This window comes from Rhinopithecus bieti, unplaced genomic scaffold (assembly GCF_001698545.2).
Source record: "Rhinopithecus bieti isolate Rb0 unplaced genomic scaffold, ASM169854v2 scaffold_12478, whole genome shotgun sequence".
NCBI classification, from domain to species: domain Eukaryota; kingdom Metazoa; phylum Chordata; class Mammalia; order Primates; family Cercopithecidae; genus Rhinopithecus; species Rhinopithecus bieti.
This window is the reverse complement of record NW_016807367.1, coordinates 246,258-269,871: the sequence shown is the minus strand read 5'-3', so window position 1 is coordinate 269,871 and position 23,614 is coordinate 246,258. Positions and strand designations below refer to the sequence as shown.

The 23,614-nt window shown below is 39.2% G+C and overlaps 1 long non-coding RNA gene across 1 annotated transcript in view; it reads left to right on the top strand.

The window, feature by feature from the left end:
- Positions 1-23,361, top strand: part of LOC108535473 (uncharacterized) — a 35,152-nt gene extending 11,791 nt beyond the window's left edge. The window contains exon 3 of the long non-coding RNA XR_001887239.1: positions 22,810-23,361. This is a non-coding gene — a long non-coding RNA (uncharacterized LOC108535473). The remainder of the gene's footprint in view (positions 1-22,809) is intronic.
- Positions 23,362-23,614: the final 253 nt, after the last annotated feature.

The following is a 23,614-nucleotide window of genomic DNA, read 5'->3' as shown; positions in this document are numbered from 1 at the left end:
AGATATTAGGCCTTTGTCAGATACATAATTTGCAAATATTTTCTCTCATTCTATAGGTTGTCCATTTACTCTGTTGATAGTTTTTCTTCTAAGCAGAAGCTCTGTAGTGCAGTTAGATCCCATTTGTCAATTTTTGCTTTTGTTGCAACTACTTTTGGTGTCTTCATCATGAAATCTTTGCCAGTCTCTATGTCCAATATCTTATTTCCTAGGTTATCTTCCAGAGTTTTTATAGTTTTGGGGTTTACATGTAAGTCTTTAATCCTTCTTGAGTTGATTTTTGTATATGGTATAAGGAAGGAGTCCAGTTTCAATTTTCTGCATATTTCTAGCCAGTTATCCCAGTGTCATTTATTGAATAGGGAGTCGTTTCCCCAATGCTTGTTTTTGTCAGTTTTGTTGAAGATCAGATGGTTGTAGGTGTGTGTGTGGTCTTATTTCTGAGCTCTCTATTTTGTTCCATTGGTGTATGTGTTTGTTTTTGTACCAGTTTCATGCTCTTGGTTACTATAGCCCTGTAATATAGCTTGAAGTCAGGTAACATGATGCCTCCAGCTTTGTTCTTTTTGCTTAGGATTGTCTTGGCTATTCTGCCCCTTTTATTGGTTCCAGATAAATTTTGAAAGAGTTTTTTTCTAGTTCTGTGAATAATGTCATTGGTAGTCTGATAGGAATAGCATTAAATCTGTAAATTGCTTTGGGCAGTATGGACATTTTAACAATATTGATTCTTCCTGTCCATGAGCATGGAATGGTTTTCCATCTGTTTGTATAATTTCTGATTTCTTTGAGCAGTCTTTTGTAACTCTCTTGTAGAGATATTTCACCTTCCTAGTTACCTGTATTCCTAGGTATTTTACTTATTTATTTATTCAGTTATTTATTTATTTATTTATTTATTTATTTATTTTGTAATTATCCATGAATGGGATTACATTCCTGATTTGTCTCCCAGCTTGGCTGTTATTGGTGTGTAGAAATGCTAGTGATTTTTGTATGTTGATTTTGTATCCTGCAACTTTGCTAAAGTTATTTATCAGCTGAAGGAGCTTTTGGGGTGAGACTATGGGGTTTTCTAGGTATAGAATTATGTCATCTGCAAACAGGAATAGTTTGAATTCCTTTCTTCCTATTTGGATGCCCTTTATTTATTTTTCTTGCCTGATAGCCCTAGCCAGGACTTCCAATACTATGTTGAATAGAATTGGTAAGAGAGGACCCTTATCTTGTGCTGATTTTCAAGGGAAATCCTTCCAGTTCTTGCCCATTCAGTATTATATTGGCTGTAGGTTTGTTAGATGACTATCATTATTTTGTAGTATATGTCTCTACGTAGTATATGAGAGTTTTTAACATGAAAGTATGTTGAATTGTATCAACAGTCTTTTCTGCATCTATTGAGATAATCATGTGGATTTTGTCTTTAGTTTTGTTTATGTGATGAATCACATTTATTGATTTGTCTATGTTGAACCAGTCAAAGCCTATTTGATTATAATGAATTCTCTTTTTGATGTGCTGTTGGATTTGATTTGCTAGTATTTTATTGAGAATTTTTGCACCTGTCTTCATCAATGATATTGGCCTGAACTTTTCTCTTTTTGTTGTGTCTCTGCCAGTTTGGTATCAGGATGTTGTTGGCCTCATAGAATGATTTGGGGAGGAGCCCTCCTCAGCGTTTTGAAATAGTTTTAGTAGGAATGGTACTAGCTCTTCTTTGTACATATGGTAGATTTTGGCTGTAAATCTATCTGGTCCTGGCCTTTTGTTTTTGGTTGCTAGATTATTTATTACTGATTAAATTTTGGAGCTAATTATTGGTTTGTTCCATGAATCAGTTTCTTACTGATTCAGTTTTGAGGGGGTGTATGTGTCCAGGAATTTATCCATTTCTTCTAGATTTCCTAGTTTTTGTGCATAGAGGTGTCCACAGTACTCTCTTAACAGTTATTTGTGTTTCTGTGGGTTCAATAGTAACATCTCCTTTGTCACTCCTAATTGGATTTATTTGGATCTTCTCTCTTTTCTCCTTTATTAGTCTAGCTAGCTATCTATCTTATTAATGTTTTCAAAAAAAATCACCTTCTGGATTCCTTGATCTTTTGAATGGTTTTTCATGTCTCAGTCTCTTTCCATTCAGTTCTGAATTTGGTTATTTTTTATCATCTGCTAGCTTTGGGGTTGGTTTGATCTTACTTCACTAGTTCTTTTAGTTGTGATATTGGATTGTTAATTTAAGATCATTCTAACTTTTTAATGTGGTTGTTTAGTGCTATAAATATCCCTCCTAACACTCCCTTAGCTGTGTCCCAAAGATTCTGATATGTTGATCTTTGTTCTCATTAGTTTCAAAGAACAACTTGATTTCTGCCTGAATTTCATTATTTACCCAAAAGTCATTGTGGAGTAAGTTGTTTAATTTCCATGTAATTATATGGTTCTGAGTTATTTTCTTAGTCTTGATTTCTATTTCTATTGTGCTATAGTATGAGAGTGTGGTTTGTAACATTTGGGTTTTTTTGTTTGTTTGTTTTTGTTTTTTTTGCATTTGCTAAGGATTTTTAAAATATCTGATTGTGTGGTCGATTTTAGAGTGTGTGCCATGTGGTATTGCGAAGAATGTATAGTCTATTATTAGTGAGTGGAGAGTTCTGTAGATGTCTGTCAGGTCCATTTGGTCCAGTGTGGAGTTCAGGTCCTGAATATCTTTGTTGATTTTCTGCATTGATGATCTGTGTAATAGTGTCAGTGCGTGTTGAAGTGTCCCACTATTATTATGTGGGTGTCTAAGTCTCTTTATAGGTCTCTAAGAACTTGCTTTATAAATCTGGGTGCTCCTGTGTTGGGTAAATATATATTTAGATCTTGTTTAATTGAACCCTTTACCATTATGTAATGCCCTTCTTTGTCTTTTTTTTTTTTTTTTTTTTTGACATTTGTTGGTTTAAAGTCTGTTTTGTATGAAATCAGGATTGCAACCCCTACTTTTTTCTGGTTTCCATTTGCTTGCCAACTTTTCCTCCATCCCGTTGTTTTGAACCTGTGGGTGTCATTGCATGTGAGTTGAGTCCCTTGAAGACAGCATACTATTGGGTCTTGCTTCCTTGTCCAGCTTGTCACTCTGCGCCTTTTAATTGGGGCATTTAGCCTATCTACATTCAAGGTTAGTATTGATATGTTTGTATATGATCCTGTCATTGTGTTTTTAACTGGTTATTATGCAGGCTTGTTTATGTGGTTGCTTTGTAGTGTCACTGGTCTGTGTACTTAATTGTGTTTTTGTAGTGGCTGGTAATAGCCTTTCCTTTCCGTAGTAGCACTCCCTTCAAGAGCTCTTGTAAAGCAGATCTGGTGGTAATGAATTCCCTCAGCATTTGCTTGTCTGAAATGGATCTCATTTCTCCTTTGCTTAGAAAATTTAATTTAGCTGGATATGAAATTTTTGGTATGTTGATCTGTTATCATTAGTTTCAAAGAACGACTTGATATCTGCCTTAATTTCATTATTTACCCAAAAGTCATGGCTTACATATTTTTTTCTTTAAAAATGTTGAATAGAGGCCCTCAATTTATTCTGGCTTATAGGGTTTCTGCTTAAAGGTCTGTGGTTAGCCTGATGGGGTTCCGTTTGTAGGTGACCTATCCTTTCTGTATAACTGCCTTTAACATTCTTCCTTTCAATTTGACCTTGGAAAGTCTGAGGATTGTGTATCTTGGGGATGATCTTTTTGTGTAATATCTTGCTGGGGTCCTCTGTATTTCCTGAATTTGAATGTTGGCTTCTCTAGCAAGGTTTGGGGATGCTTTCATGGCTGATATCCTGAAATATGTTTTTCAATTTGTTTGCCTTCTCCTCATCTCTTTTAGGGAAACCAATGATTAGTAGATTTTGCTTCTTCATATAATCCCATATTTCTTGGAGGTCGTGTATCTTCCTTTTAATTCTTTTTTCTTTATTTTTGTCTGACTGTCTTATTTCAGAGAGCCAGTCTTCAAGCTCTGAGATTCTTTCCTCAGCTTGGTCTATTCTGCTGTTAATACTTGTGATTGCATTGTGAAATTCTTGAAGTGTGTTTTTCAGCTCTATCATGTTAGTTCAGTGTTGTTGTTGTTGTTGTTTTTAATATACCAGCTATTTTGTCTGTTGGCTCCTGTATCATTTTATTGTATTCTTAATTTCCTTAGATCGTGTTTTGGAATTCTCCTGAATCTCAATGATCTTCATTCTTATGCATAGTCTGAATTCTATTTCTGTTATTTCAGCCATCTCAGCCTTGTTAAGAAACTTGTTGGAGGACTAGTGTGGTCACTTGGAGGACATAAGACACTCTGGCTATTTGAATTGCCAGAGTTCTTGCATTGGTCCTTTCTCATTTTTGCATGTGGGTGTTCCTTTTAGCCTTGTTAAGAACCTTGTTGGAGAACTAGTGTGGTCACTTGGAGGACATAAAACACTCTGGCCATTTGACTTGCCAGAGTTCTTGCATTGGTCCTTTCTTATTTCTGCATGTGGTTGTTCCTTTAACTGTGGTGTAGATTGAATACAGTCAGTAGATTTCTTTTCTGTATGTTTTCAAAGGGCCAAAGCTTTGTGCAGGGCCTTTATTAGTGGTTGACTTGTCTTTGTTTTCACAGTGAGGTATGTTAGTGGGGTATTTTGGTGCTGAAGCTTTGGGATGTGATGCAGTAGGTGTCGCTTAGGCTTAGTGGTCAGTAGGTAGCCTCTCGCTCAGTCACACCGTCCCTTATATTTCCTCTCATTTTTAGCCATGCTCCCTCTCAATTCTCTGAGAGTGTGGACTCCTCTCCCACTTGAATGCTGGCTATAGATCACAGCTTGGCGTTCCTAGGCTGCCCACCATAACTTTGAGGCGATCTCAGAGTTTATATTCCTTCCCCAACTTGGAGGCAGCAGAGGAAGGGACCTTAGTAGTGGTTGTGGCCATGGGTCTTTTACTTGCTTCCTGGGGCTCCACTCCAGTGAGATGCAGAGCAGCAATTGCTCAATGCAATCAGCTCAGGATGGGGGTGCAGGGGTCTGTGCTGTGTGCCCAAGCCAGGGGGGTCTTACCTAGTGATGAGCAGTGGGGGTGGGTGGAATAATGGGAAACAGACTGGCCTCCTCTCCTTGGGTCTACTGCAACTTGATAGAGGTGTGGATGAGACACTTGGGGTGTTTGCTCCTTTGTCAGTGCAAAGGAAGCCAGGGCAGTACCAGTACAGAGGCAGTGTCAGAGGGGCTTTCGGTTGCTCCTGGGGGCTCCAACTCCAGGAAACCTGGAGCCGCTGCTATTAGGAGTGTTCAGCCAGGAAGGTGCGGTGGCTGCACTGCTGGTGTCAGCTGGGGGCTCCACTTGTTAGGAAGCATGGTGTCAAGGGCTTATAGGGAAGAGAAACTGATGTCCTCTCTGTATGATGAATGTGATGTGGTGTAAGCTCAGGTGTAGCCCTCAGGCTCTTTGTTTCTTCCCCAGACTTGGGGCAGCAGGGGCAGAACCACTGCTGTGACAGTGGCAGAGAGGCTCTGGGAGACTCTCTCCAGGGAAACTCAGAGCCACTACCAAGGTGTATGCATAGCCATGGGTGGGGCAGCAGCTATTCTTTGGTTCTGAGCTGGGACCTTGCCTCGTGAAGAATAGAGGGTGGAGGTTCCCAGGGTAGAGAGACTAGACTCCTCTCTGTATGGTGGTTGCAGTGTGCTGACAGTGCCAGTATAATGCCTAGACCCTTTGTTCCTTCCCCAGCCCTAGGGCTGTCAGGGTGGTACCATTGCAACTGCAGTGGTGGAGGGGTTGTGGGTGAACTGTGGGACTTCCTCCTCGGAAAGATGCTGAGCTGCCTCTGACTGAAGTGATTGGTGGGGGCAGGGGTGGTTTTGCCGGAGTCCCAGGTGAGGCAGCCCAGCCCAGTGAGGAGAAGCGACAACCAGGACCTGTGTGGAGGAGAGTCTGGCAACTTTTCCGTGAGGCGCCTGCTCAGTCCCTGGTCCCCACGGACTCTCCAAAGCCTGGTGACAACAAAGGCGAGCAAAGATGGCAGCTTGCCCCTCCTGCTGGGATCCCTGTCCCAGGGAGGTGCAGAGCTGCCACTGGCTTGGTAGCCCCAGCAGGTGCTGGCTGGAGACCCAGACCAGGAGGTCCCACCAACTGAGGAGAAACAAGACCCACATGAAAAACAGTCTGGCCATTTTTCCATGAGGATGTTGCACTATATGCTGGAGTCTGCTCCGGTCTCCAGTCAGCTCGGATTTTCCAGTGCCTGAACGCAACAACATGGAAGGCTGCATAACAGCAAAGACGGTGGTCTGTTCCCTCCCTCCCAAGGAGGTGTGGAGCTACTGCTTGCCCAAAAACACTGGCGGGAGATGGCTGGATACCTCAGTCAGAAGGTCCTGCCCAGTGAGGAGAAATGAGACTGGGGACTCACGTAAAAAAACAATCTGGCCACTTTTCGATAGGGCAGAAGTGCTATGCTGTGAGTCTGCTCCAGCCCCCAAGTGCCTCAGACTCTCCAAAGCCTGAAGGCAACAATGGCCAAGACTTCGAAACAGTAAAGATGCCAGCCTGCCCCTCCCACTGGGAGCTCCATCTCAGGGAGGTGCAGAGCTGCTACTGGAAGCTGGCTGGCATCCCAGGCCTATGGATCTTATCCTGTGAGATGCCATAGAAGTGGGGCCTGTAGACCATTACTACTCAGCCTGCTGACGTTACAGGAGTCTTACCTCCCACATTGCCAGAGCTGCTACTGCCAGGATGCCTCAGAATCCAAGGCTCTCGGGACTCTGTGTGTGCCTGAACAGTGTCTCTGCCCAAAGTCCACATAGCTCTGATGTCAGACTGAAGGCCCTAGTGGAGTGGGTGTATGAGGGGATCTCCTGTCCCCAGGGTTGCAAAGATCCATGGAAAGTGCATAGGTTCCTGGGGTCATTCACAATTTCCCTGGGCAGAGAAGGCTCCCTGGCTCGGTGTCACTGCCAGGTGGGCAGTCATCCTGTCTTAGTCCTCTCCATTCTCTGTGGGTCGTTGTTTCCTTGAATAATACATGAATCCAATACATGAATCTGGGTGTTTCAGTTGAAGGTGTAGTATTTACTCTCACCTTTTATTTCTCTCCGTGAAGAGCAGCACACACTAGCGGCTTCTAGTCGACCATCTTCCGTGGTGCTATTCTTGGGATTTTTTTGTTTGGTTGGTTGGTTGGTTACTTGCTTGCTTTGGTTTTGGTTTTGAGGTTTTTGTTTTATTTCCCTGACATTATAAAACTTGATTTAAAAAAATCAGAGCAACAGATTTTGGGAAAAACCATAGGCTCTGTTTTAGTCTTGAGTGGCTAGATATACCTATTATACATCCACATTGCAATGTCAGGAAGGCCACTGAATATGTGACTGTAGAGATCAGGAGAGCAATTTGGGCTAGGGACCGGCAACAATAACCATCAGCATTGAGATGATACTTAAAGCCATGGAATTGAATGACCTACTCAGTGAGTGTTGATGACAAAGGAAAGAAATTGGATAGAGGAGTAGGATGCTGTTAAGAAAACTAAGAAGGAACAGAAACTTAGAGGAAAATCAGGAGAGTGTGGAATCACAGAAGACAAGGGGATAGAGTTTGATGAAGGAGGGAGCAGCCATCTGGAGTTAATGCTACTGGGAGGATTTGACTACATGCAGGCTGTCAGAGATTTTAACATGAGACATGATAGTTTGAAAGGTAGGCACAGAGGCTGTGTTTGGCAGCTCCTAAAATAGATCCCCACCTCCGTGAACTTGTGTATTTCCCTTCCTTTGGATGCGGACAGACTTATTGATTTGCTTCTAATAAATGGAATATGGCAGAAGTGATTAGATGTCACTTCTATTCAGCTACAAAATGATTATGACTTCCGTCTTAAGTTTTTTCTGCAGGCTTGCTCCTTTGCTGAGAGAAGCCAGCTGCCATCATGTAAGCCGCTCTACACAAAAGCCCATGTGTCAAGAAAGAATCTCCCTCCAATAGCCAGCCATAGTCTGAGACTTGGAGTGGCTCCTCTCCCAGCAAAATTGAAGATGTCTTCTGTCCCAGTTTACAGCTTGATTGTAGCCACAGGCATCCAACTAAGCCAAGCCAATATTGCTGACCCATAGAAACCATGAGCCCTAACAAAGCTGCCAAATTTTAGGGTGATTCTTTACACACCAATAGGTAACTAACACGTAAGCCAAATTGGAAAAAGTTGAAAGTGCCTGCAGTGAGCATAGACAACTCAGTCAAGAAGTTTGCTATGGGGGTGAGTAGAGGAATTATGTGGTGAGTAGAGGAATTACGTGGTAAGTATAGAAAGATGAGGATCAGAGCATTTTCTTCTTCTTTTTTTTTTTTTTTTTTCTGAGACAGAGTCTCACTCAATTGCCCAGGCTGGAGTGCAATGGCATGATTTCAGCTCATTACAACCTCTGCCTCCCAGGTTCAAGTAATTCTCCTGCTTCAGCCTCCTGAGTAGCTAGGATTACAGGCCCACACCACCACACCAGGCTAATTTTTGTATTTTTAGTAGAGACCGGGTTTCACCATGCTGGCCAGGCTGGTCTGGAACTCCTGAGCTCAAGTGATCCACCCACCTCGGCCTCCCAAAGTGCTGAGATTACAGGCATGAGCCACTGTACCTGGCCTAATAACACCACTTCTCTGCCCAAAGTAATATTTAATATCTTCCCAAAATGGTGCCTTGAACACAGTAAGCTTTGTATCATGAGAGAGCACCCCAGAGTTTGATCAGCTCTGGGAAGCTGATGGGTAGGTCTTCTGAGCCTGTAAAACTAAAACAGCTGCTGAAAGATAGTGAAATTACCATAGTAATTGTGACTTCTTAGTGGCCAGCTGAGTGGTATTCTGGTGCCTTTCCCAACCTTCCTATTCCAAATGATGTAAGTATGATTTTCCTCATTTTAAAGATGTGACAATGAAGAAAGTAAGGTAAAAGTTTTTCCCATGACTGATAAGTGGCAGAGTCAGCTTCAAACTAAGGTATGCCTGACTTCGGAAACCTGAGCAGTAGACTTCAGTAGTTAAGAGTATGTTTCCAAGCATCCAACTGCCCAGGTTAAAATCCTGACTCCACTACTTACTGTAATACCCATGTGACTCCGGGAAAGTCACTTAACCTTCCTTGGTCTCAGTTTGGAAGATAATTACAGTACCTATGATATAAAGTTAGTACCTATAATCTGGATTGTTACAATGATGAGTAAATATATTGAGAGCGTAACCAGTGTCAAAAAAATTCTGACATTGCCCCCTGTATTAGCATGTTCTTGAACTGCTATAAAGAAACACCTGGCCTATAATCCTAGCACTTTGGGAGGCTGAGGTGGGTGGATCACCTGAGGTCAAGAGTTTGAGACAGGCCTGGCCAACATGGTGAAACTCCCATCTTTACTAAAAAAAAAAAAAAAAGTATCTGGGCATGGTGCCACACAACTGTAATCCCAGTTACTTGGGAGGCTGAGGTAGGAGAATCGTTTGAACCTGGGAGGCGGGGGCTACAGTGAGCCAAGATGGCACCACTGCACTCCAGCCTGGGTGACAGAGTGAGACTCCATCAAAAAACAAAACAAAACAAAAAAGACAAGTCCTGAGACTGGGTAGTTTATGAAGACAAGAGGTTTAATTAGTTCATGGTTCTGCGTTCTGTACAGAAAGCATGGCAGCAACTGCTTGGCTTTCTTCATAGTGGAAGGCAAAGGGGAAGCTGCCATTTCCCATGACTGGAGCAGGAGGATGTGGACAGGGGAGGGAAAGTGCTACACACTTTTAAATAACCAATTCTCGTGAGAACTCGTTCAGTATCATGAGAACAGCACCCAGGGTGATTGTGTTAAACCATTAGAAACCGCCCCTGTGATCCAGTCACCTCCAACTAGGCCTCACCTCCAACACTGAGGATTACACTTGAACATGAGATTTAGGTGGGACACAGATCCAAACTATATCACCTCCCTTATATCTTGACCCACATAAAACCTGACATATTTTGTGAAGCTTTTCCACATAAAACTAACATTTTATGAAGCTTTTCCTGCTCCCTTGAGCCAGAAAAAAAAAAAGTCTTTCTCTCTTACATGTTTCCTCTACTGTGTTATAGTTACCATAAATTTTTTTGTGTACATACGCATCCTACAACTAGAATAGAAGCTTCTTAAGAAGGATTGTTGGGTTTTGTTTTGTTTTTTTTTTTTCATTTTACTGTCATTCACACTAGCTAACATAGTACCTTGACATATAGTAAATATTTGATATGTATTTATTGACTTGAATAGTTGGAATAGAATCAGAGGGTACAATGTAGAAGCCAAAAAATAATAATAAGATTTATCTTATGTTTTGGTCAGTGACAAAGAAAATGCGTGTTTTGTTTCTTTAACTTCTCCCAAGGTGTAGATGATGAAAACTCATCTTAGATAATGGTGACTGTCATGAAGTAATGGGCATCACGGGGTGGGAGTGAGATAGTACTGCATGGGAACTGTACTAGATAGATCTAGATAGATCAGAACATCTGTGTTCCAGCCATGACTCTGCTCATGCCCCTGATCTCATTAGCTGAGATCTTCAAAGAAGTCACTTAATCTTTTACCAAGTAAAAAGAACTCACAAAATAAATGAACCTAATGTATTTAAATATTTGGGTTTCTCCTTTCCACCTAATCATAGGGAACTGATTGGTAAACTCAGAATTATGGTGTTATGTAAGTGGTTAAGAAATGTGGGCTTTGTAACCATTTATTGATTTACTCAAGAAATTCAGCGCATACAAAACTGCTTTCAAATTTAGGCTGTGGCATTTACTAGCAATTTACTTTCAGCAAGTAACTTAACCTTTCTATGACTCAGTTTCTTCATTGGTAAAAACATGCCTCATGGAGTTGTGCTCAGGAAAATGTATGTAAAATATATAGCCTAGTACAGAATGCATGCTTAAAAATGGGTGGTGGTAATGGGAATTATTGCTGGTTGTATTTGTGTAGTTGTCTTTTTGTTACTATTATACCATGTGTCAGAAGTCAAAATTTTCCTAACTTATTTGTTTCAGTTTTATATCACCTACTCAATTCACTTGTTTGGTAGCGTATGTCCTGAGTGTTTAGTGTAGACACAACATAAATGTCTCCCATGATGACTGTCTTAGTCAGTTTGGGCTGCTATAACAAATTACCATAGAGTGGTGGCTTACAAACAACACATATTTATTTCTTATAGTCCTAGAGGCTGGGAAGTCTATGATCAAAGTTCCAAAAGATGTGACATCTGGTGAGAGCTCACTCTTTAGTTCACAGATGCTACTTTCTTGCTGAGTTCTCACTTGGTGGAAGAGGCCAATAAACTCTCTCTGGCCTCTCTGATAGGGTCACTGATCCCATTCATGAGGACTCTGCGTTTGTGATCTAACCAAAGGCCCCACCTCTTAGTACTATTATTGCACTGGGGATTAGATTGCAACATAAGAATTTGGGGGGTGGAGGACAAATATTCAGACTACAGCAATGAGATAAGTAAAGGCTCAGGTAACAATGTACATACCCAGCAACTGAGTCTCTGAACCTAATAAATATCTAATAACATGAAGTGAGTGATAGATGAAAAATAAGTGAAAGGTTTAAAATATAGTCTCTATTAATTCTTACATTCTTAAATTCAAAGGCAAGTCGACCAGTTGCTTCCATAAGCTTCAAGTTAACCGCTTATGCTGTAGTAATTCGCCCAAACTTCACTAGCACTTTCATGTCTTCATGATACTTCTAAATCAGCCTACCCTCATCTTCAATCAAGAATTTCTCAAGTCTTAGCATGGGCTTATAAAAATATTGAAGCATAGAACTCCATTCAGACAAGTTAAATAAAAAGCCACCTGGGAATTCTTAGAAACATAGTTTAGGTGGTAATGTTTGGTTCAATAATCAACTCCTGTAATTTATCACTGGTAGATAATTTGTGAAAATTACATACAGCAGGATAATCTTGTTTTATATTTTTCTTTTGAGAAATTAGATAAGTTGTTTGTATTCTTTTAATCATTTAAAGTAATTACAAATTAAATGAAAAGATTCATGAGGACATATGTAATCTTCAAACAACCATATTTAAGAACAACTATTTTATCAGGGAATATTTTTTATACTACTGAATATTGTTAGCTTCAAAATGCTACCATGAAAGGAAATGCTCTTCTTTTCTTGTATTCCAAATACAGCAAAGATAAAGATTTGTAGTGAGTGTGCCAATTATAACAGAATACTACAAATATATGCATAATTTGAAAACATATTGGAGCTAGCAAGATAATTTCCAGAATACATGTATGGTAATCCACTTCTCTGAGCATTGCTAAAATGCTTTACAGAGATAGAGTATTATTTTCTTCTCTGATATTGCCTCTCCCAAGAAAAACTCACAGACTAATATTAAACAGTTATGAAAATTCCAACTCAAATATAGGAAGTCATGTTTTACATTAGACTAGGAACATAACCACTTCTCTTTTCTCTCTACAGGAATTTAGGCACTTAGCTTCTATTGTATTTGTGTTAATGAGAGTTTGCATGTAAATTTCCTCAATTGAAACAGGATTATGCCCTTTGCACATTGATAGTGACAGTTTGTCAGTGTGGAAGATGTAACGCCATTTTCTTTCTTTAACCCATGAGAGGTGAATGTGTCTCTTTGCGGAAGACCTTATGCTCTGTTGGTTTGTGGAACCTCTCCATCTAATAGTTTCTCTGTCTCTTAAGTGGAAATCTGTCTCAGGAAATTAAGGGGAGAGAGGAGAGTAGACAGTCATGGATGATAAGCTATTGGGAAGCACAGTAAATAATGGAGTGAAATGCAGCTCGAAAGAGAGGAATCATTTAAGGCTATTAGATGACAAATCCACTTCAATGCAGTTATTATACCTGTAAATATAGAAAAATGATAATGTTGACAACTCTTCATCACACAATCTGTGTCATTAATAAATGATGAAGGATAGAAGGAGTAAAAGAAATAAAGCCAACATTCTGTGCATAACAATATCACAGAAGCACTTGGAACAACTAGCTAAGCTAAAAACAAAGGCATAGCTCGGCACCACTAATGAGGGATGACTGAGATGAAAAGACAAAGTTCAAAAGCATGTGTTTGTAAAATAGCATAAGTAATACAGGTTTCTTTATTTAAAATAAATACATAATTTTGCCTTACATATCAGAAAATAATTAATATGTAATAATTGCCTGTGTAATTTTGTTTAATATTGTTTTTCAGGGAAAAGATAGCTGTCTGCATTCATGTAGGGCAAATGAAACTATTTATAGAGTGGTTGCCCACTTCATATTCCTTAAATGCCAAACATATTAAAAATCTCCAGAGAGTATTTTCATCTCCTCCTGGAAAATCATACACAATTACTGTATCTCTGAGTGTCCTCTAAGGTGGGGCAACAACAAGAGTTATAAGTCCAACTTAAGTAAGAACAAAGATCTAAAAGAAGTTTGGAGAGCATTATGTCCCTGTGATTTGGAGACCTATACACATTACCCTGGGTTCATGGAGCTCTCAAAGGCTAAACATTTCAAAGAATAGATTGGGTTGACTTTTCCAAGAGCTGTGTAATTATAATGGGTAGTAGAGGTTGCTAGTGGTCGGTCTCCCATTACACATTCTCACCTTTTCCCTTAGTGTTAGAACTCCTGATTCTAGCTGGGCACATGACTGCTAAATAAAGATTAGAAATTCTTTTGAAGCCAGTAAGTAGGCATGTAACTAAGTTCCAGCAATGTAATGTAACTAGAAGTGGCTGATTTCTAGGAAGTTCCTTAAAGGAAGGGGACATTCACCTCTTTATTCCTTCTTCTTGCCGGCTCAATGCATATGTAAAGGCTGAAATTCCCAAGAGTGGCCAAGTGGCAAGATGGGAACTTCCTGGAGCTACCTAAGGACTCTAGCCTGAGTATCTCTGGATCGTAGGTATTTAAGAGAAACAAACTTCTCTCTGGTTTATCACTATTATTTTGAGTTTTCTGTTACTTCTAGAAAAGCCTAATTTTATATGCTATGCAGTTCTAAAAAGTAGAAAAGTAAACCATTATCTCTTTATCTAGAGGTTGCTCCAAAAAGTGAATTGCTAACCCTGACTAATGCCTAATTGATGGCCTTCAACTCATACAATCTTTTCAAGTTACACACAGTAGAAATGGAATCATTGGTGATAGATCGATTATCAAATAGAAGACTAAGGCTGGAATTTGCTGTTGTAATAATAGGCCTACCGATCTTGGTAAATCAAATTTGTGCATAGTTGGAGGAAGAAAATGTCAGAAGCTATATCTGAAGATACCTTAGAACCCTATCAGGCCAGACACCTATAAATATTGTTTTTGAATACATTGGGTCTCCTACCATCAATTACAAGGCTGGCCCTCTTGGCCTGAAGTGACCCTGGGTACTGGGATTGAAACTCTTCAACAAAGACAGAGAAAACAAGTACTACTGCCATTTTCCAAGGAAAGTATCACTTTATTCTTTCCCTACTGGCAGAGGACTGTAACAATTGTTTCTCTGGAAATAAGAAATTGGATAACCAGACCAATGGTATTCTCCAATCCATCTTATCAGAGCAGAGCTCTTAAATTCACGTCTGCTAATACTAGCCTGGTATTTTTTGTCCTAAACCAGAGACAGACAAACTAAAGCCCTTGGACCAAATACTGTTTTTGTAAATAAACTTTTACTGAAATGTAGCCACAGCCATGCCCTTTATAAAAAATGTTTGCTTTTATAAAAAAGGTTTGCTGTTCTATCCCTCTCTATACTATACTATTTTAGGTAAGAAATGTTAAGATTCTTAAAACTTCATTTTAAACTTTCAAGTCCCTTCTACTTCAAGATAACTCCCCAGATCTGTCTACTCTAGGGTGAGAGTGCATGCTTTACTAGGGCATAGTGGAACTTTCTTATTAAATCCAATTAGTGAGTTTTTATGCATCAACCCCAAACAAGCAAGACTTTCCTGAAAGTGCAATATAAAGGCCTGATATGGTTTGGCTGTGTCCTTACCCAAATTTCATCTTGAATTATAGTTCCCCAAATCCCCGTGTTGTATTTTTTTTCTCTGAATTGTGTGCCATCTTCCTTTTACCATCTATTTCCAGTAATTAAATTTTCTTATCATTCCTTTTATTTCTGCATGTCTTTTACATTCTTAAAAGCCTGAGCATTTTTTTTTTCCTTAATGTGGTCTCAACAACTGTATTCCCATACTCTCTTATAGATCCACATTTGATAATATGGGATCTATTTGTGATTAGTATTCTAAAAGCTAGAATGAAAAGGTAAGTCACAAGATTAGATATATTCAGAAATACTCATTAGGTCATACAGTACTTACATTTTAGTGCTTCTTGTGGTTGCAATTGCACATCTTCCTTACAATTTCACTTCTTTGTCTTTACCTGAGTGGCACATAATGTTTTTTGCATGTCTTCTTCAGTTGGGTACCAGCTGCATTGTCCCAATGGCTTTCAAAAGGAGACTAATGGACCTAATCCACAAATACTGACTAGAAGCCAGAGTAAAGACAAGAGGCTCTGTTTATTGGCCATTAGTCATCAATAAATGATGGCAGTGTTAAACAATAAAGACAGACCTCTGAGAATATTATTAACATTACTTACAAAATAAATGTTTCTGTGATATATTGGGTTTTGGTAGTCAAATTCCCAGAGGGCTCTAGGACTGGGTTTGTCATCTGCTGCATTTTAAACTGAAATATCTTTTTCAAAAGCTCTTTCTGGTTCTTTGCTTTGATGGACTTATAAGAAGACTGGGATTTCCTCAAAGAGTAAGATCTTCCTTTCCTCTGGATGTGTGTCATGTGTCATTGGGTTAACTTGAAGAAGACCTGGGAATATCTGGCAAATATTTTGATCTTTTCACAACTTGGGTCTCTATACATGTATAAGTTTGTCAAAACCCATCAACTATCTGACCCAAGAAAGCAAAGTATAAATCTTGAGACCTTAACAATAACCCCAAAACAAGATCAATCTGTTTTTGCATTGCTTTCTAAAAGAACATAGAGAAAAGCAATTAGAAAGTACTTTGTATCTGTTTCCCTCTCTATTTTTCCTAAAATAATATGCCTCCTCACTTAGTACCATATTGCAAACAGCTGGAGTCTATCACATGTTATTCCTACTCGTAGAATATCCTAAAAGCAATAAAGAGAGAAAGAATAAACATGTTTTAAATGATTCAATTTTCATGCTTTATGACTTTCTCATGATCACTTTAGTCATCTACCTAAAGATTTATTTTGAAGGCTAAGTGTGATTACAGATGAATGCACTTCTAAAACCAATATGAAATACCTTCCTTAAAACACTTAAGAATGCAAGAGACAGTGAAAACATGGAGGCTTTAAACTCCATATCTACCATTTGAGTACATTACCTAACCACAGTTAAAGATTCCTTTCTTTGTTGATAGAATAGAATAGCCAAGAGCAGGGGTGGCAAACCTGGAAAATGCAAATTCTCAAAAATCATAGGGAAGACATGATATTGTTGTTACTTTGAAGAAGTGCATAAAAATCTCATGCTATCTCATTGAGAGGCAAGTGACCCTTCTCTTCACTGGTAAAACATGTCATGGTTAATAATACCTGCTTCATAAGACGGTTGTGAAGGTTAAATATAGATAAATCACCTAGAGGTAGAGTTAATGGTAATAAATGTTCCTTCTTTTGTTCCCCCTGCATTTTGTCCTCCTTCCTGTTCTCAAAGAGAAGAAAAGTCAACAGTAATCCTAAACATCACTAGTTGTGGAATAGACTTAGGAACAGAATAGGATGAAAGTCTCCTACATTTTAATGATAAACACAAAATGGTGGCAAGATATCTAATGTCTTTCCTGAATCTTTGCACAAAAACATGACATACTTCTTCTCATTCTATAGAAACACCAAAATGTGAACAACCTCTCTGAAGTTACCAAAGAATAGATCCAAAAAGAATATCAAAGTCTCCAAACTTGAAGTTTAAAATTCTGAAAACAAGCATATTATATCTGAGATATTACTTGGTAGGTTTGTTTGTATATCATCAACCAGTAGTGAAATTACTAATGTTCTTTGTAGGTTTATTATTCATCTGTGAATGTTTTAGTAGATAACCAGTTGTATGTTTATATCATTATATGTTTATATATTTATTAGACACCCCATTATAGGTTTATGTGTTAACTCAAAAAGAGGGCCTAAGGAGAACTCCACAGTGGAGAACAAAGAGTGAGGTTACAAGTGGGCAAGTACACATGTAGTGGCCATGACTGTGATTATTTGAGAAGCTACTTCGTTTCAGAAGTTTTAGGCATCGGTCTCTACCTTCCACTGAAATTCATATTTTTCCTTTGCTGAGTCTTTGTGGCTTTATTCTGTTACTCCAGAGCCAAGTCTCACTTGCATAGTTGTCTGGGAAATCTACCAGAGCTAAACTCCCCAAGACTCATTTTCTTCCTAGTTCTTCCTATTGCATTTGCTGGCTTGGTCCTCCGTCAGCTCATAGAGGCTTCACTGATCATTCCCCTCTGCACCCAGAATGCTAAATTAGTGTGTGATCTCTGGTAGACCTAGGCCCTATTTTGCTTGATAGGGTCTAAAACACATCAGTGCTCTGTGATAATTTTAGAACATCTCTCAATATACTGTAAGCGGGTAACATATGGTGTTTGCATACACATAGCTCCAAACAGGATCCAGGAGCATGGCTTTATTCCCAGATCATGACCACGTGAGGGATGAGGGTTCTGCTCCTGGTTGGAGGTTTCCCAGAGAATCACTTTGATCTAGTTTCACATTCACCCCATGGGATGGCTCTAATTGCCCTCTAAGGGACTACAGTCAATCACAGGAGCAGGCTCGGATCCTGTTGTAGTTCAGGATCCTCCAGATGTCCCTATCTTAGCTTTCTTCAGATAGACTGGAAAGCCCTTGGAGGGTCAAAGACTGAACCAGCCTTCCAGATTTCCCTGGATCACAAACAACACAAGCCCTGGCCATTGTCTTTAGATGCTTTTAAGTATCAGAGCAGGATGGGTGAATGGAACTATGCAGCAATCCACGCTAACATTTAGCCGTATTTGCAATAAGGACCCAGATATGCCATCAGCCTGGTGCTACCTGGCAAAGTGCACTTCAATTTCAAGCTGATGTGTTTACTTTCCAGGTTTGAAATTGTTGTCAGCAATTTTTATTTTAAATAGAAGTTGCAGTCACTGGCCTTTTAGAATACTTCATATTTACAAAGGTTCATTTTACAAGAACATCCTAAAGTGCTATATGAATATCATTTCATTTATCCTCATCACATCTCTGTGAGGGAAAGTAACCCATATTGCCCTCCCCCATCATCACCAGACCTTGTGTTCAAATGAAAACACACACACAAAGCCCCAACACAGAGGGTTTCCAGAGGACCAGAACAGAACTGATACTGAGCCCAATAATTGTGTGTTGTATATGAAGGTTTGGGCGCTGACAAAGGACTTGGGGGAAATAGTTCTATCACACCAAGAGAATAACACTTTCTTAAGGGCAGAAGAATGGGGACATGGGAAGAGAACCTAAATCAGCCCATTGTTTTGAAGACCCTTGTTCTCTGCCTTCTTTCTCCTGTTATCAGTTATTACCATCACTCAGAAAGGAGGTAGAAGGGAGGCATGGAGCAAACTGATGAGCCCATAAATTGTTGAGCCTGTTACTTGTTTTTGAAATATTCACCTGTGTTCTAGATCAGAAATCAACTGATTTTTATTCCATAACACTTTCAAATGATTAGGATAATCCATCAAGCGTAGCCTAAGAACCTTTATTTCCTAAGATTAAATCAATTTGATTCAACTATTTGTTTAGTAGAAGCTTTGATGATAATAATAATGGCAAAAGGAATTGGGGAGGGATGATGATGAGAGAAATACATCTTTTTCTCTCATCAAGAGGTAAGGAAGTGAGTGCTTATTGAGTAAGTATGGTGTACCAAGAGCTTTTCTAGATGACATTGTCTTTTAAATATCAGAGCAGAATGGGCAAATGAACTATGCAGCGATCCATGCTAACATTTAGCCTTATTTGCAATAAAGACCCAGACATGCTGTCAGCCTGTTGCTACCTGGCAAAGTGCACTTCAGTTTCAAGCTGATGTGTTTACTTTTCAGGGTTGAAATTGTCAGCAATCTGTGACAATTCATTTAACACTGAATTTTGGGAATTATGGTTCTTATGTCAGAGGCATTTGAACCACAATGACTCCATCTTGAATCGGTAAATGAGGCTGAGACCTGCTGGGCTGCATTCCTAGGAGGTTAGGCATTCTTTGCCACAGGATGAGACAGGAGGTTGGTAGGACTGGTATCATAAGACACAGGTCATAAAGACCCTGCTGATAAAACAGGATATGGTAAAGAAGCTGACCAAAACCTACTAAAACCAACATGGTGATGAAAGTGACCTCTGATAGTTCTCACTGATCATTATATGCTAACTATAATTCATTATAATTATACGTTTATATATATTATGTACTATATTATGTTTATAATTCATTAGCCTGCTAAAAGACACTCCCATTACACCATGACAGTTTACAAATGCCATGGCAACATCTAGAAGTTACCCTGTATAGTCTAAAAAAGGGAGGAATCCTAAATTCTGGGAATTGCCCACCTCTTTCCCTCATGAATAATCCACCCCTTGTTTAGCATGTGATCAAGAAATAACCATAAAATTAGCCAATCAGCAGCCCTTGGGGCTTCTGTCTTTATGGAGTAGCTGTTCTTTTGTTTCTTCTCTAATAAACTTGCTTTCTTTTTACTCTGTGGACTCGCCCTGAATTCTTTCTTGTGTGAGATCTCTTGGGGTCTGGGTAGGGACCCCCTTCTAGTAACACTTATGCTCCTTTTCAAGAAACCAACACTCAGAAAAAATAAACAACTTATAAGGTGACACAGCTAGTAAACTCCAGAGTCTAGACTCTACCCAAATCTTTCTAATTCTTAAACTCCAGTTAAGAGTTGCTTTGGGGTTGTTCTCATATGCTAATGTGAAGCTACTGAAGAACACATTCTCTTACCAAGAAGCAATTGTTACAACTGGATAGGAGGAACGAGTTCTGGTGTTCTGTACACTGCAGGGCGAATAGGGTTAACTATAATTTATTGTGTATTTTTTATTTTTTATTTTTTATTTTTTATTTTTTTTTTTATTTTTTTTTTTTTGAGACGGAGTCTCGCTCTGTCGCCCGGGCTGGAGTGCAGTGGCCGGATCTCAGCTCACTGCAAGCTCCGCCTCCCGGGTTTACGCCATTCTCCTGCCTCAGCCTCCCGAGTGGCTGTAACTACAGGCGCGCGCCACCTCGCCCGGCTAGTTTTTTTTTTTTGTATTTTTTAGTAGAGACGGGGTTTCACCGTGTTAGCCAGGATGGTCTTGATCTCCTGACCTCGTGATCCGCCCGTCTCGGCCTCCCAAAGTGCTGGGATTACAGGCTTGAGCCACCGCGCCCGGCCTGTGTATTTTTTAAAAGCTGGAAGAGAGGATTTTTATGTTCACAGCACAAAGAAATGATGTTTGTGGGGATAGTATACTAATTACCCTGATTTGATAATTACATGCTATATACAAATACCAAATATCACTCTGTATCTCATAAATATGTACAAGTATTATATGTCAACTAAAAATAAAAGGAGAAAAAAGTCAACTGTTTTTGTTCCCAAACCAGTTTGTATCTTTTGCTCTTGTTATTTGGATAACATTATTTGGTTAAATGTTGAGCACTAATGAAGTATAAATATAGAAGCCGGGTGCAGTGGCTCATGCCTGTAATCCCAACACTTTGGGAGGCCAAGGCAAGAGGATCGCTTGATGTCAGGTGTTTGAGACCAGCGTGGGCAACACAGTGAACACTTCTCTACAAAAAATATAAAGATTATCCAGGCATGGTGGTGTGTGCCTGTAGTCCCAGCTACTCAGGGAGCTGAGGTGGGAGGATGACTTGACCCCAGGAGGTCAGTTGTGATCATGCCTCTGCACTCCAACCTGGGTGACAGAGCAAGACTCTGTCTCAAAAAAAAAAAAAAAAAAAAGGAAAGAAAGAAGTATAAATACAGAAGTTTATTGTTTCTATGAAGACTAGAGTGCTTAAAAATTGTTTTCATATATATGTGGATTATATACCTGCAAAATATTAGAGTAAATTTATAAAAATCTAGGATTCTGCATTCAGATTGCTTCAACATTCTTCTGGCATCTTAAAGAAATGGAAACTGGAAATTGGTCAGGCATGTGGCTCTGGTTCTTTAAAAAAGATGATGCAAAAATCAAAGACGAGGCAAGGTATACACACACACACACACACACACACACACACACACACACACCCTGATTTGATCATTACTTTCTGTATACATATACCAAATGTCACTCTGTATCTCATAAATATGTACACCTATATATACACACACACATAATATATAGGTGTATATACATATGTGTACATATGTATATGTATATACACCTATATATTATATATATAAAGTGTATACCAACTTACACTTTTAAACCTTTTAAAAAGGTAGCTTACATATTTCCCTGCTTTAATTGCCTTTTCCAATTAACTAGCCAGCTGTAGATTTTTAAAGCTTTTGATAAGAAGATGACCTCTCATAAAGCTTTTATTCTCTGGTCTGGGAATCCTATCTGCTTATTAATTTTATATATTTCTACAATCAGAGAGAAATTTACACATAAGTCTTAACTCTTCTTTTGAGGAAAGAGAAGAATTGAAGATGATAGGAAGGGAAAATATCCAAGGGTGGGTTCTCAAACAGAACTGAGATGAATATAAAAATTGAGTAACAAATAAATGGTTCAACTAATAGTTAAATTCTCATTAATGTTAAATTAGAAGCCCATTCTATGTAAAATTACCTGTTTCTGTTATTTTTGTTTGCCTTCATTTCCCAGTGAAAGCTTATTTTAAGAAAGGCCAACTTTCCTCACTAAACATTCTCAGTAATCACGTTGCTTTTCCAATCACCCAAAGTCACAAACCAGAGCGTTGTCCAAGGCTCCTCCTCCTTTCAACCTCCAAATCCATTGAACTCCATCTCCCAACTGTTTTCGTATCTGTCCCTTTATCTTACTGCGTAGGAGGGATCAAACACAAGGGCAAGCATTTACCAAGTACATGTATCAAAGTCAATCCCTACTTTCCTGCATCTCTGCTCCTTGAACCACACATTTTATTTTATAGGATCCTGATGGAGTCAAAAAGATAACTTCTCTCACTTCCTGTCATATTTGCTGTATGATAACGAGATATTCTCAGAATTAAAAGGCTTTCCTGATACATGTTGCTGAAATTAATTTGTTGTTCTACCTGCTGCTACTGACATCAGTAGCACAACACAACTGTTACGTACACTTTCCATAGGTCTCCTGTATTAACCGTCCACCACTACCACCATCCCTTCCAGTAGCAAATCTTCAGCTCAGTTCCCGTGTTAATCTAGAATCCAAATCTCAGTTTATAACTGCTGCACTCAAAAGCAGTCAATATTCTCTTGACCTATCAGACCGAATCCAAGCTCCTTGGAATTAAAATATCAGGTCCTCTGCAATCTGGATCTCTCCTTGTTTTTATAGATGTGGCTCATCTTCTCTTTAAACAATAGCTTTGCTCCTCTAGACAATTTCTACTCATTCTTTAGGTCTCATATTCGTTGTCTTCTCCTCTAGGAAGTCCCACCGATACCCCAGGACAGTGGGGGAGGCGCCCTTCCTTCTGTGTCTCCAACCCTAGCATCCACCTAGTGTATGCCTTGGACAAAGATGCCAAGAAGAATTTGCCAACACTGCAATAGACAGAGACGATCAAAGGCTGCTGTGCCCTTGGGGGCCCAGCTGTGCCAAATCAGTGACTAAGACAACTGTGGATTCTAAGGAGAGCTCTTGGAATGTGAAATAGGAAAAAGCCCTGTTGTGGAATCAGTTCTCCCTGCCTGAGCTATCCTTTATAGGAGGTTATGCCATGAACACCAAGCATCGGTTTTAATCTTATGCTATTGTGTCGAAGTCTCCTCCTCATGTACATTGAATAACATCTTATGTCTTCTATTTATATTAATTTACACAGTTAAATTATCAAAGGAAAACACCAAAAGAATCATACTTTTCCAAGTTTGAGCTTGCCTTTTGGCTTTCTTTAAGAACTATAAATTTGATGTGGCAATGCATTAAATTCTTGAGTTATTCTTACACCACTTTTAAGATTAATGTAGTCTTAAAATTGGTTTTCTTAGATTGTGCATTCATTTCATTAAGGTGAAGCATATTTGGAAATTAGCACTAAATTAAATTTTCCCATTCTAAAACAACTTACATATATATCAGATGTTAGTAGACTTCATTTTATATTCTTATAATTGCACCAAAAAATTATATTTTGTATAGAATATATGTAGTACTTGACAGTTATAAAACCTGCATGAGGCCGGGCGCTGTGGCTCACTTAAGATTAATGTAGTCTTAAAATTGGTTTTTC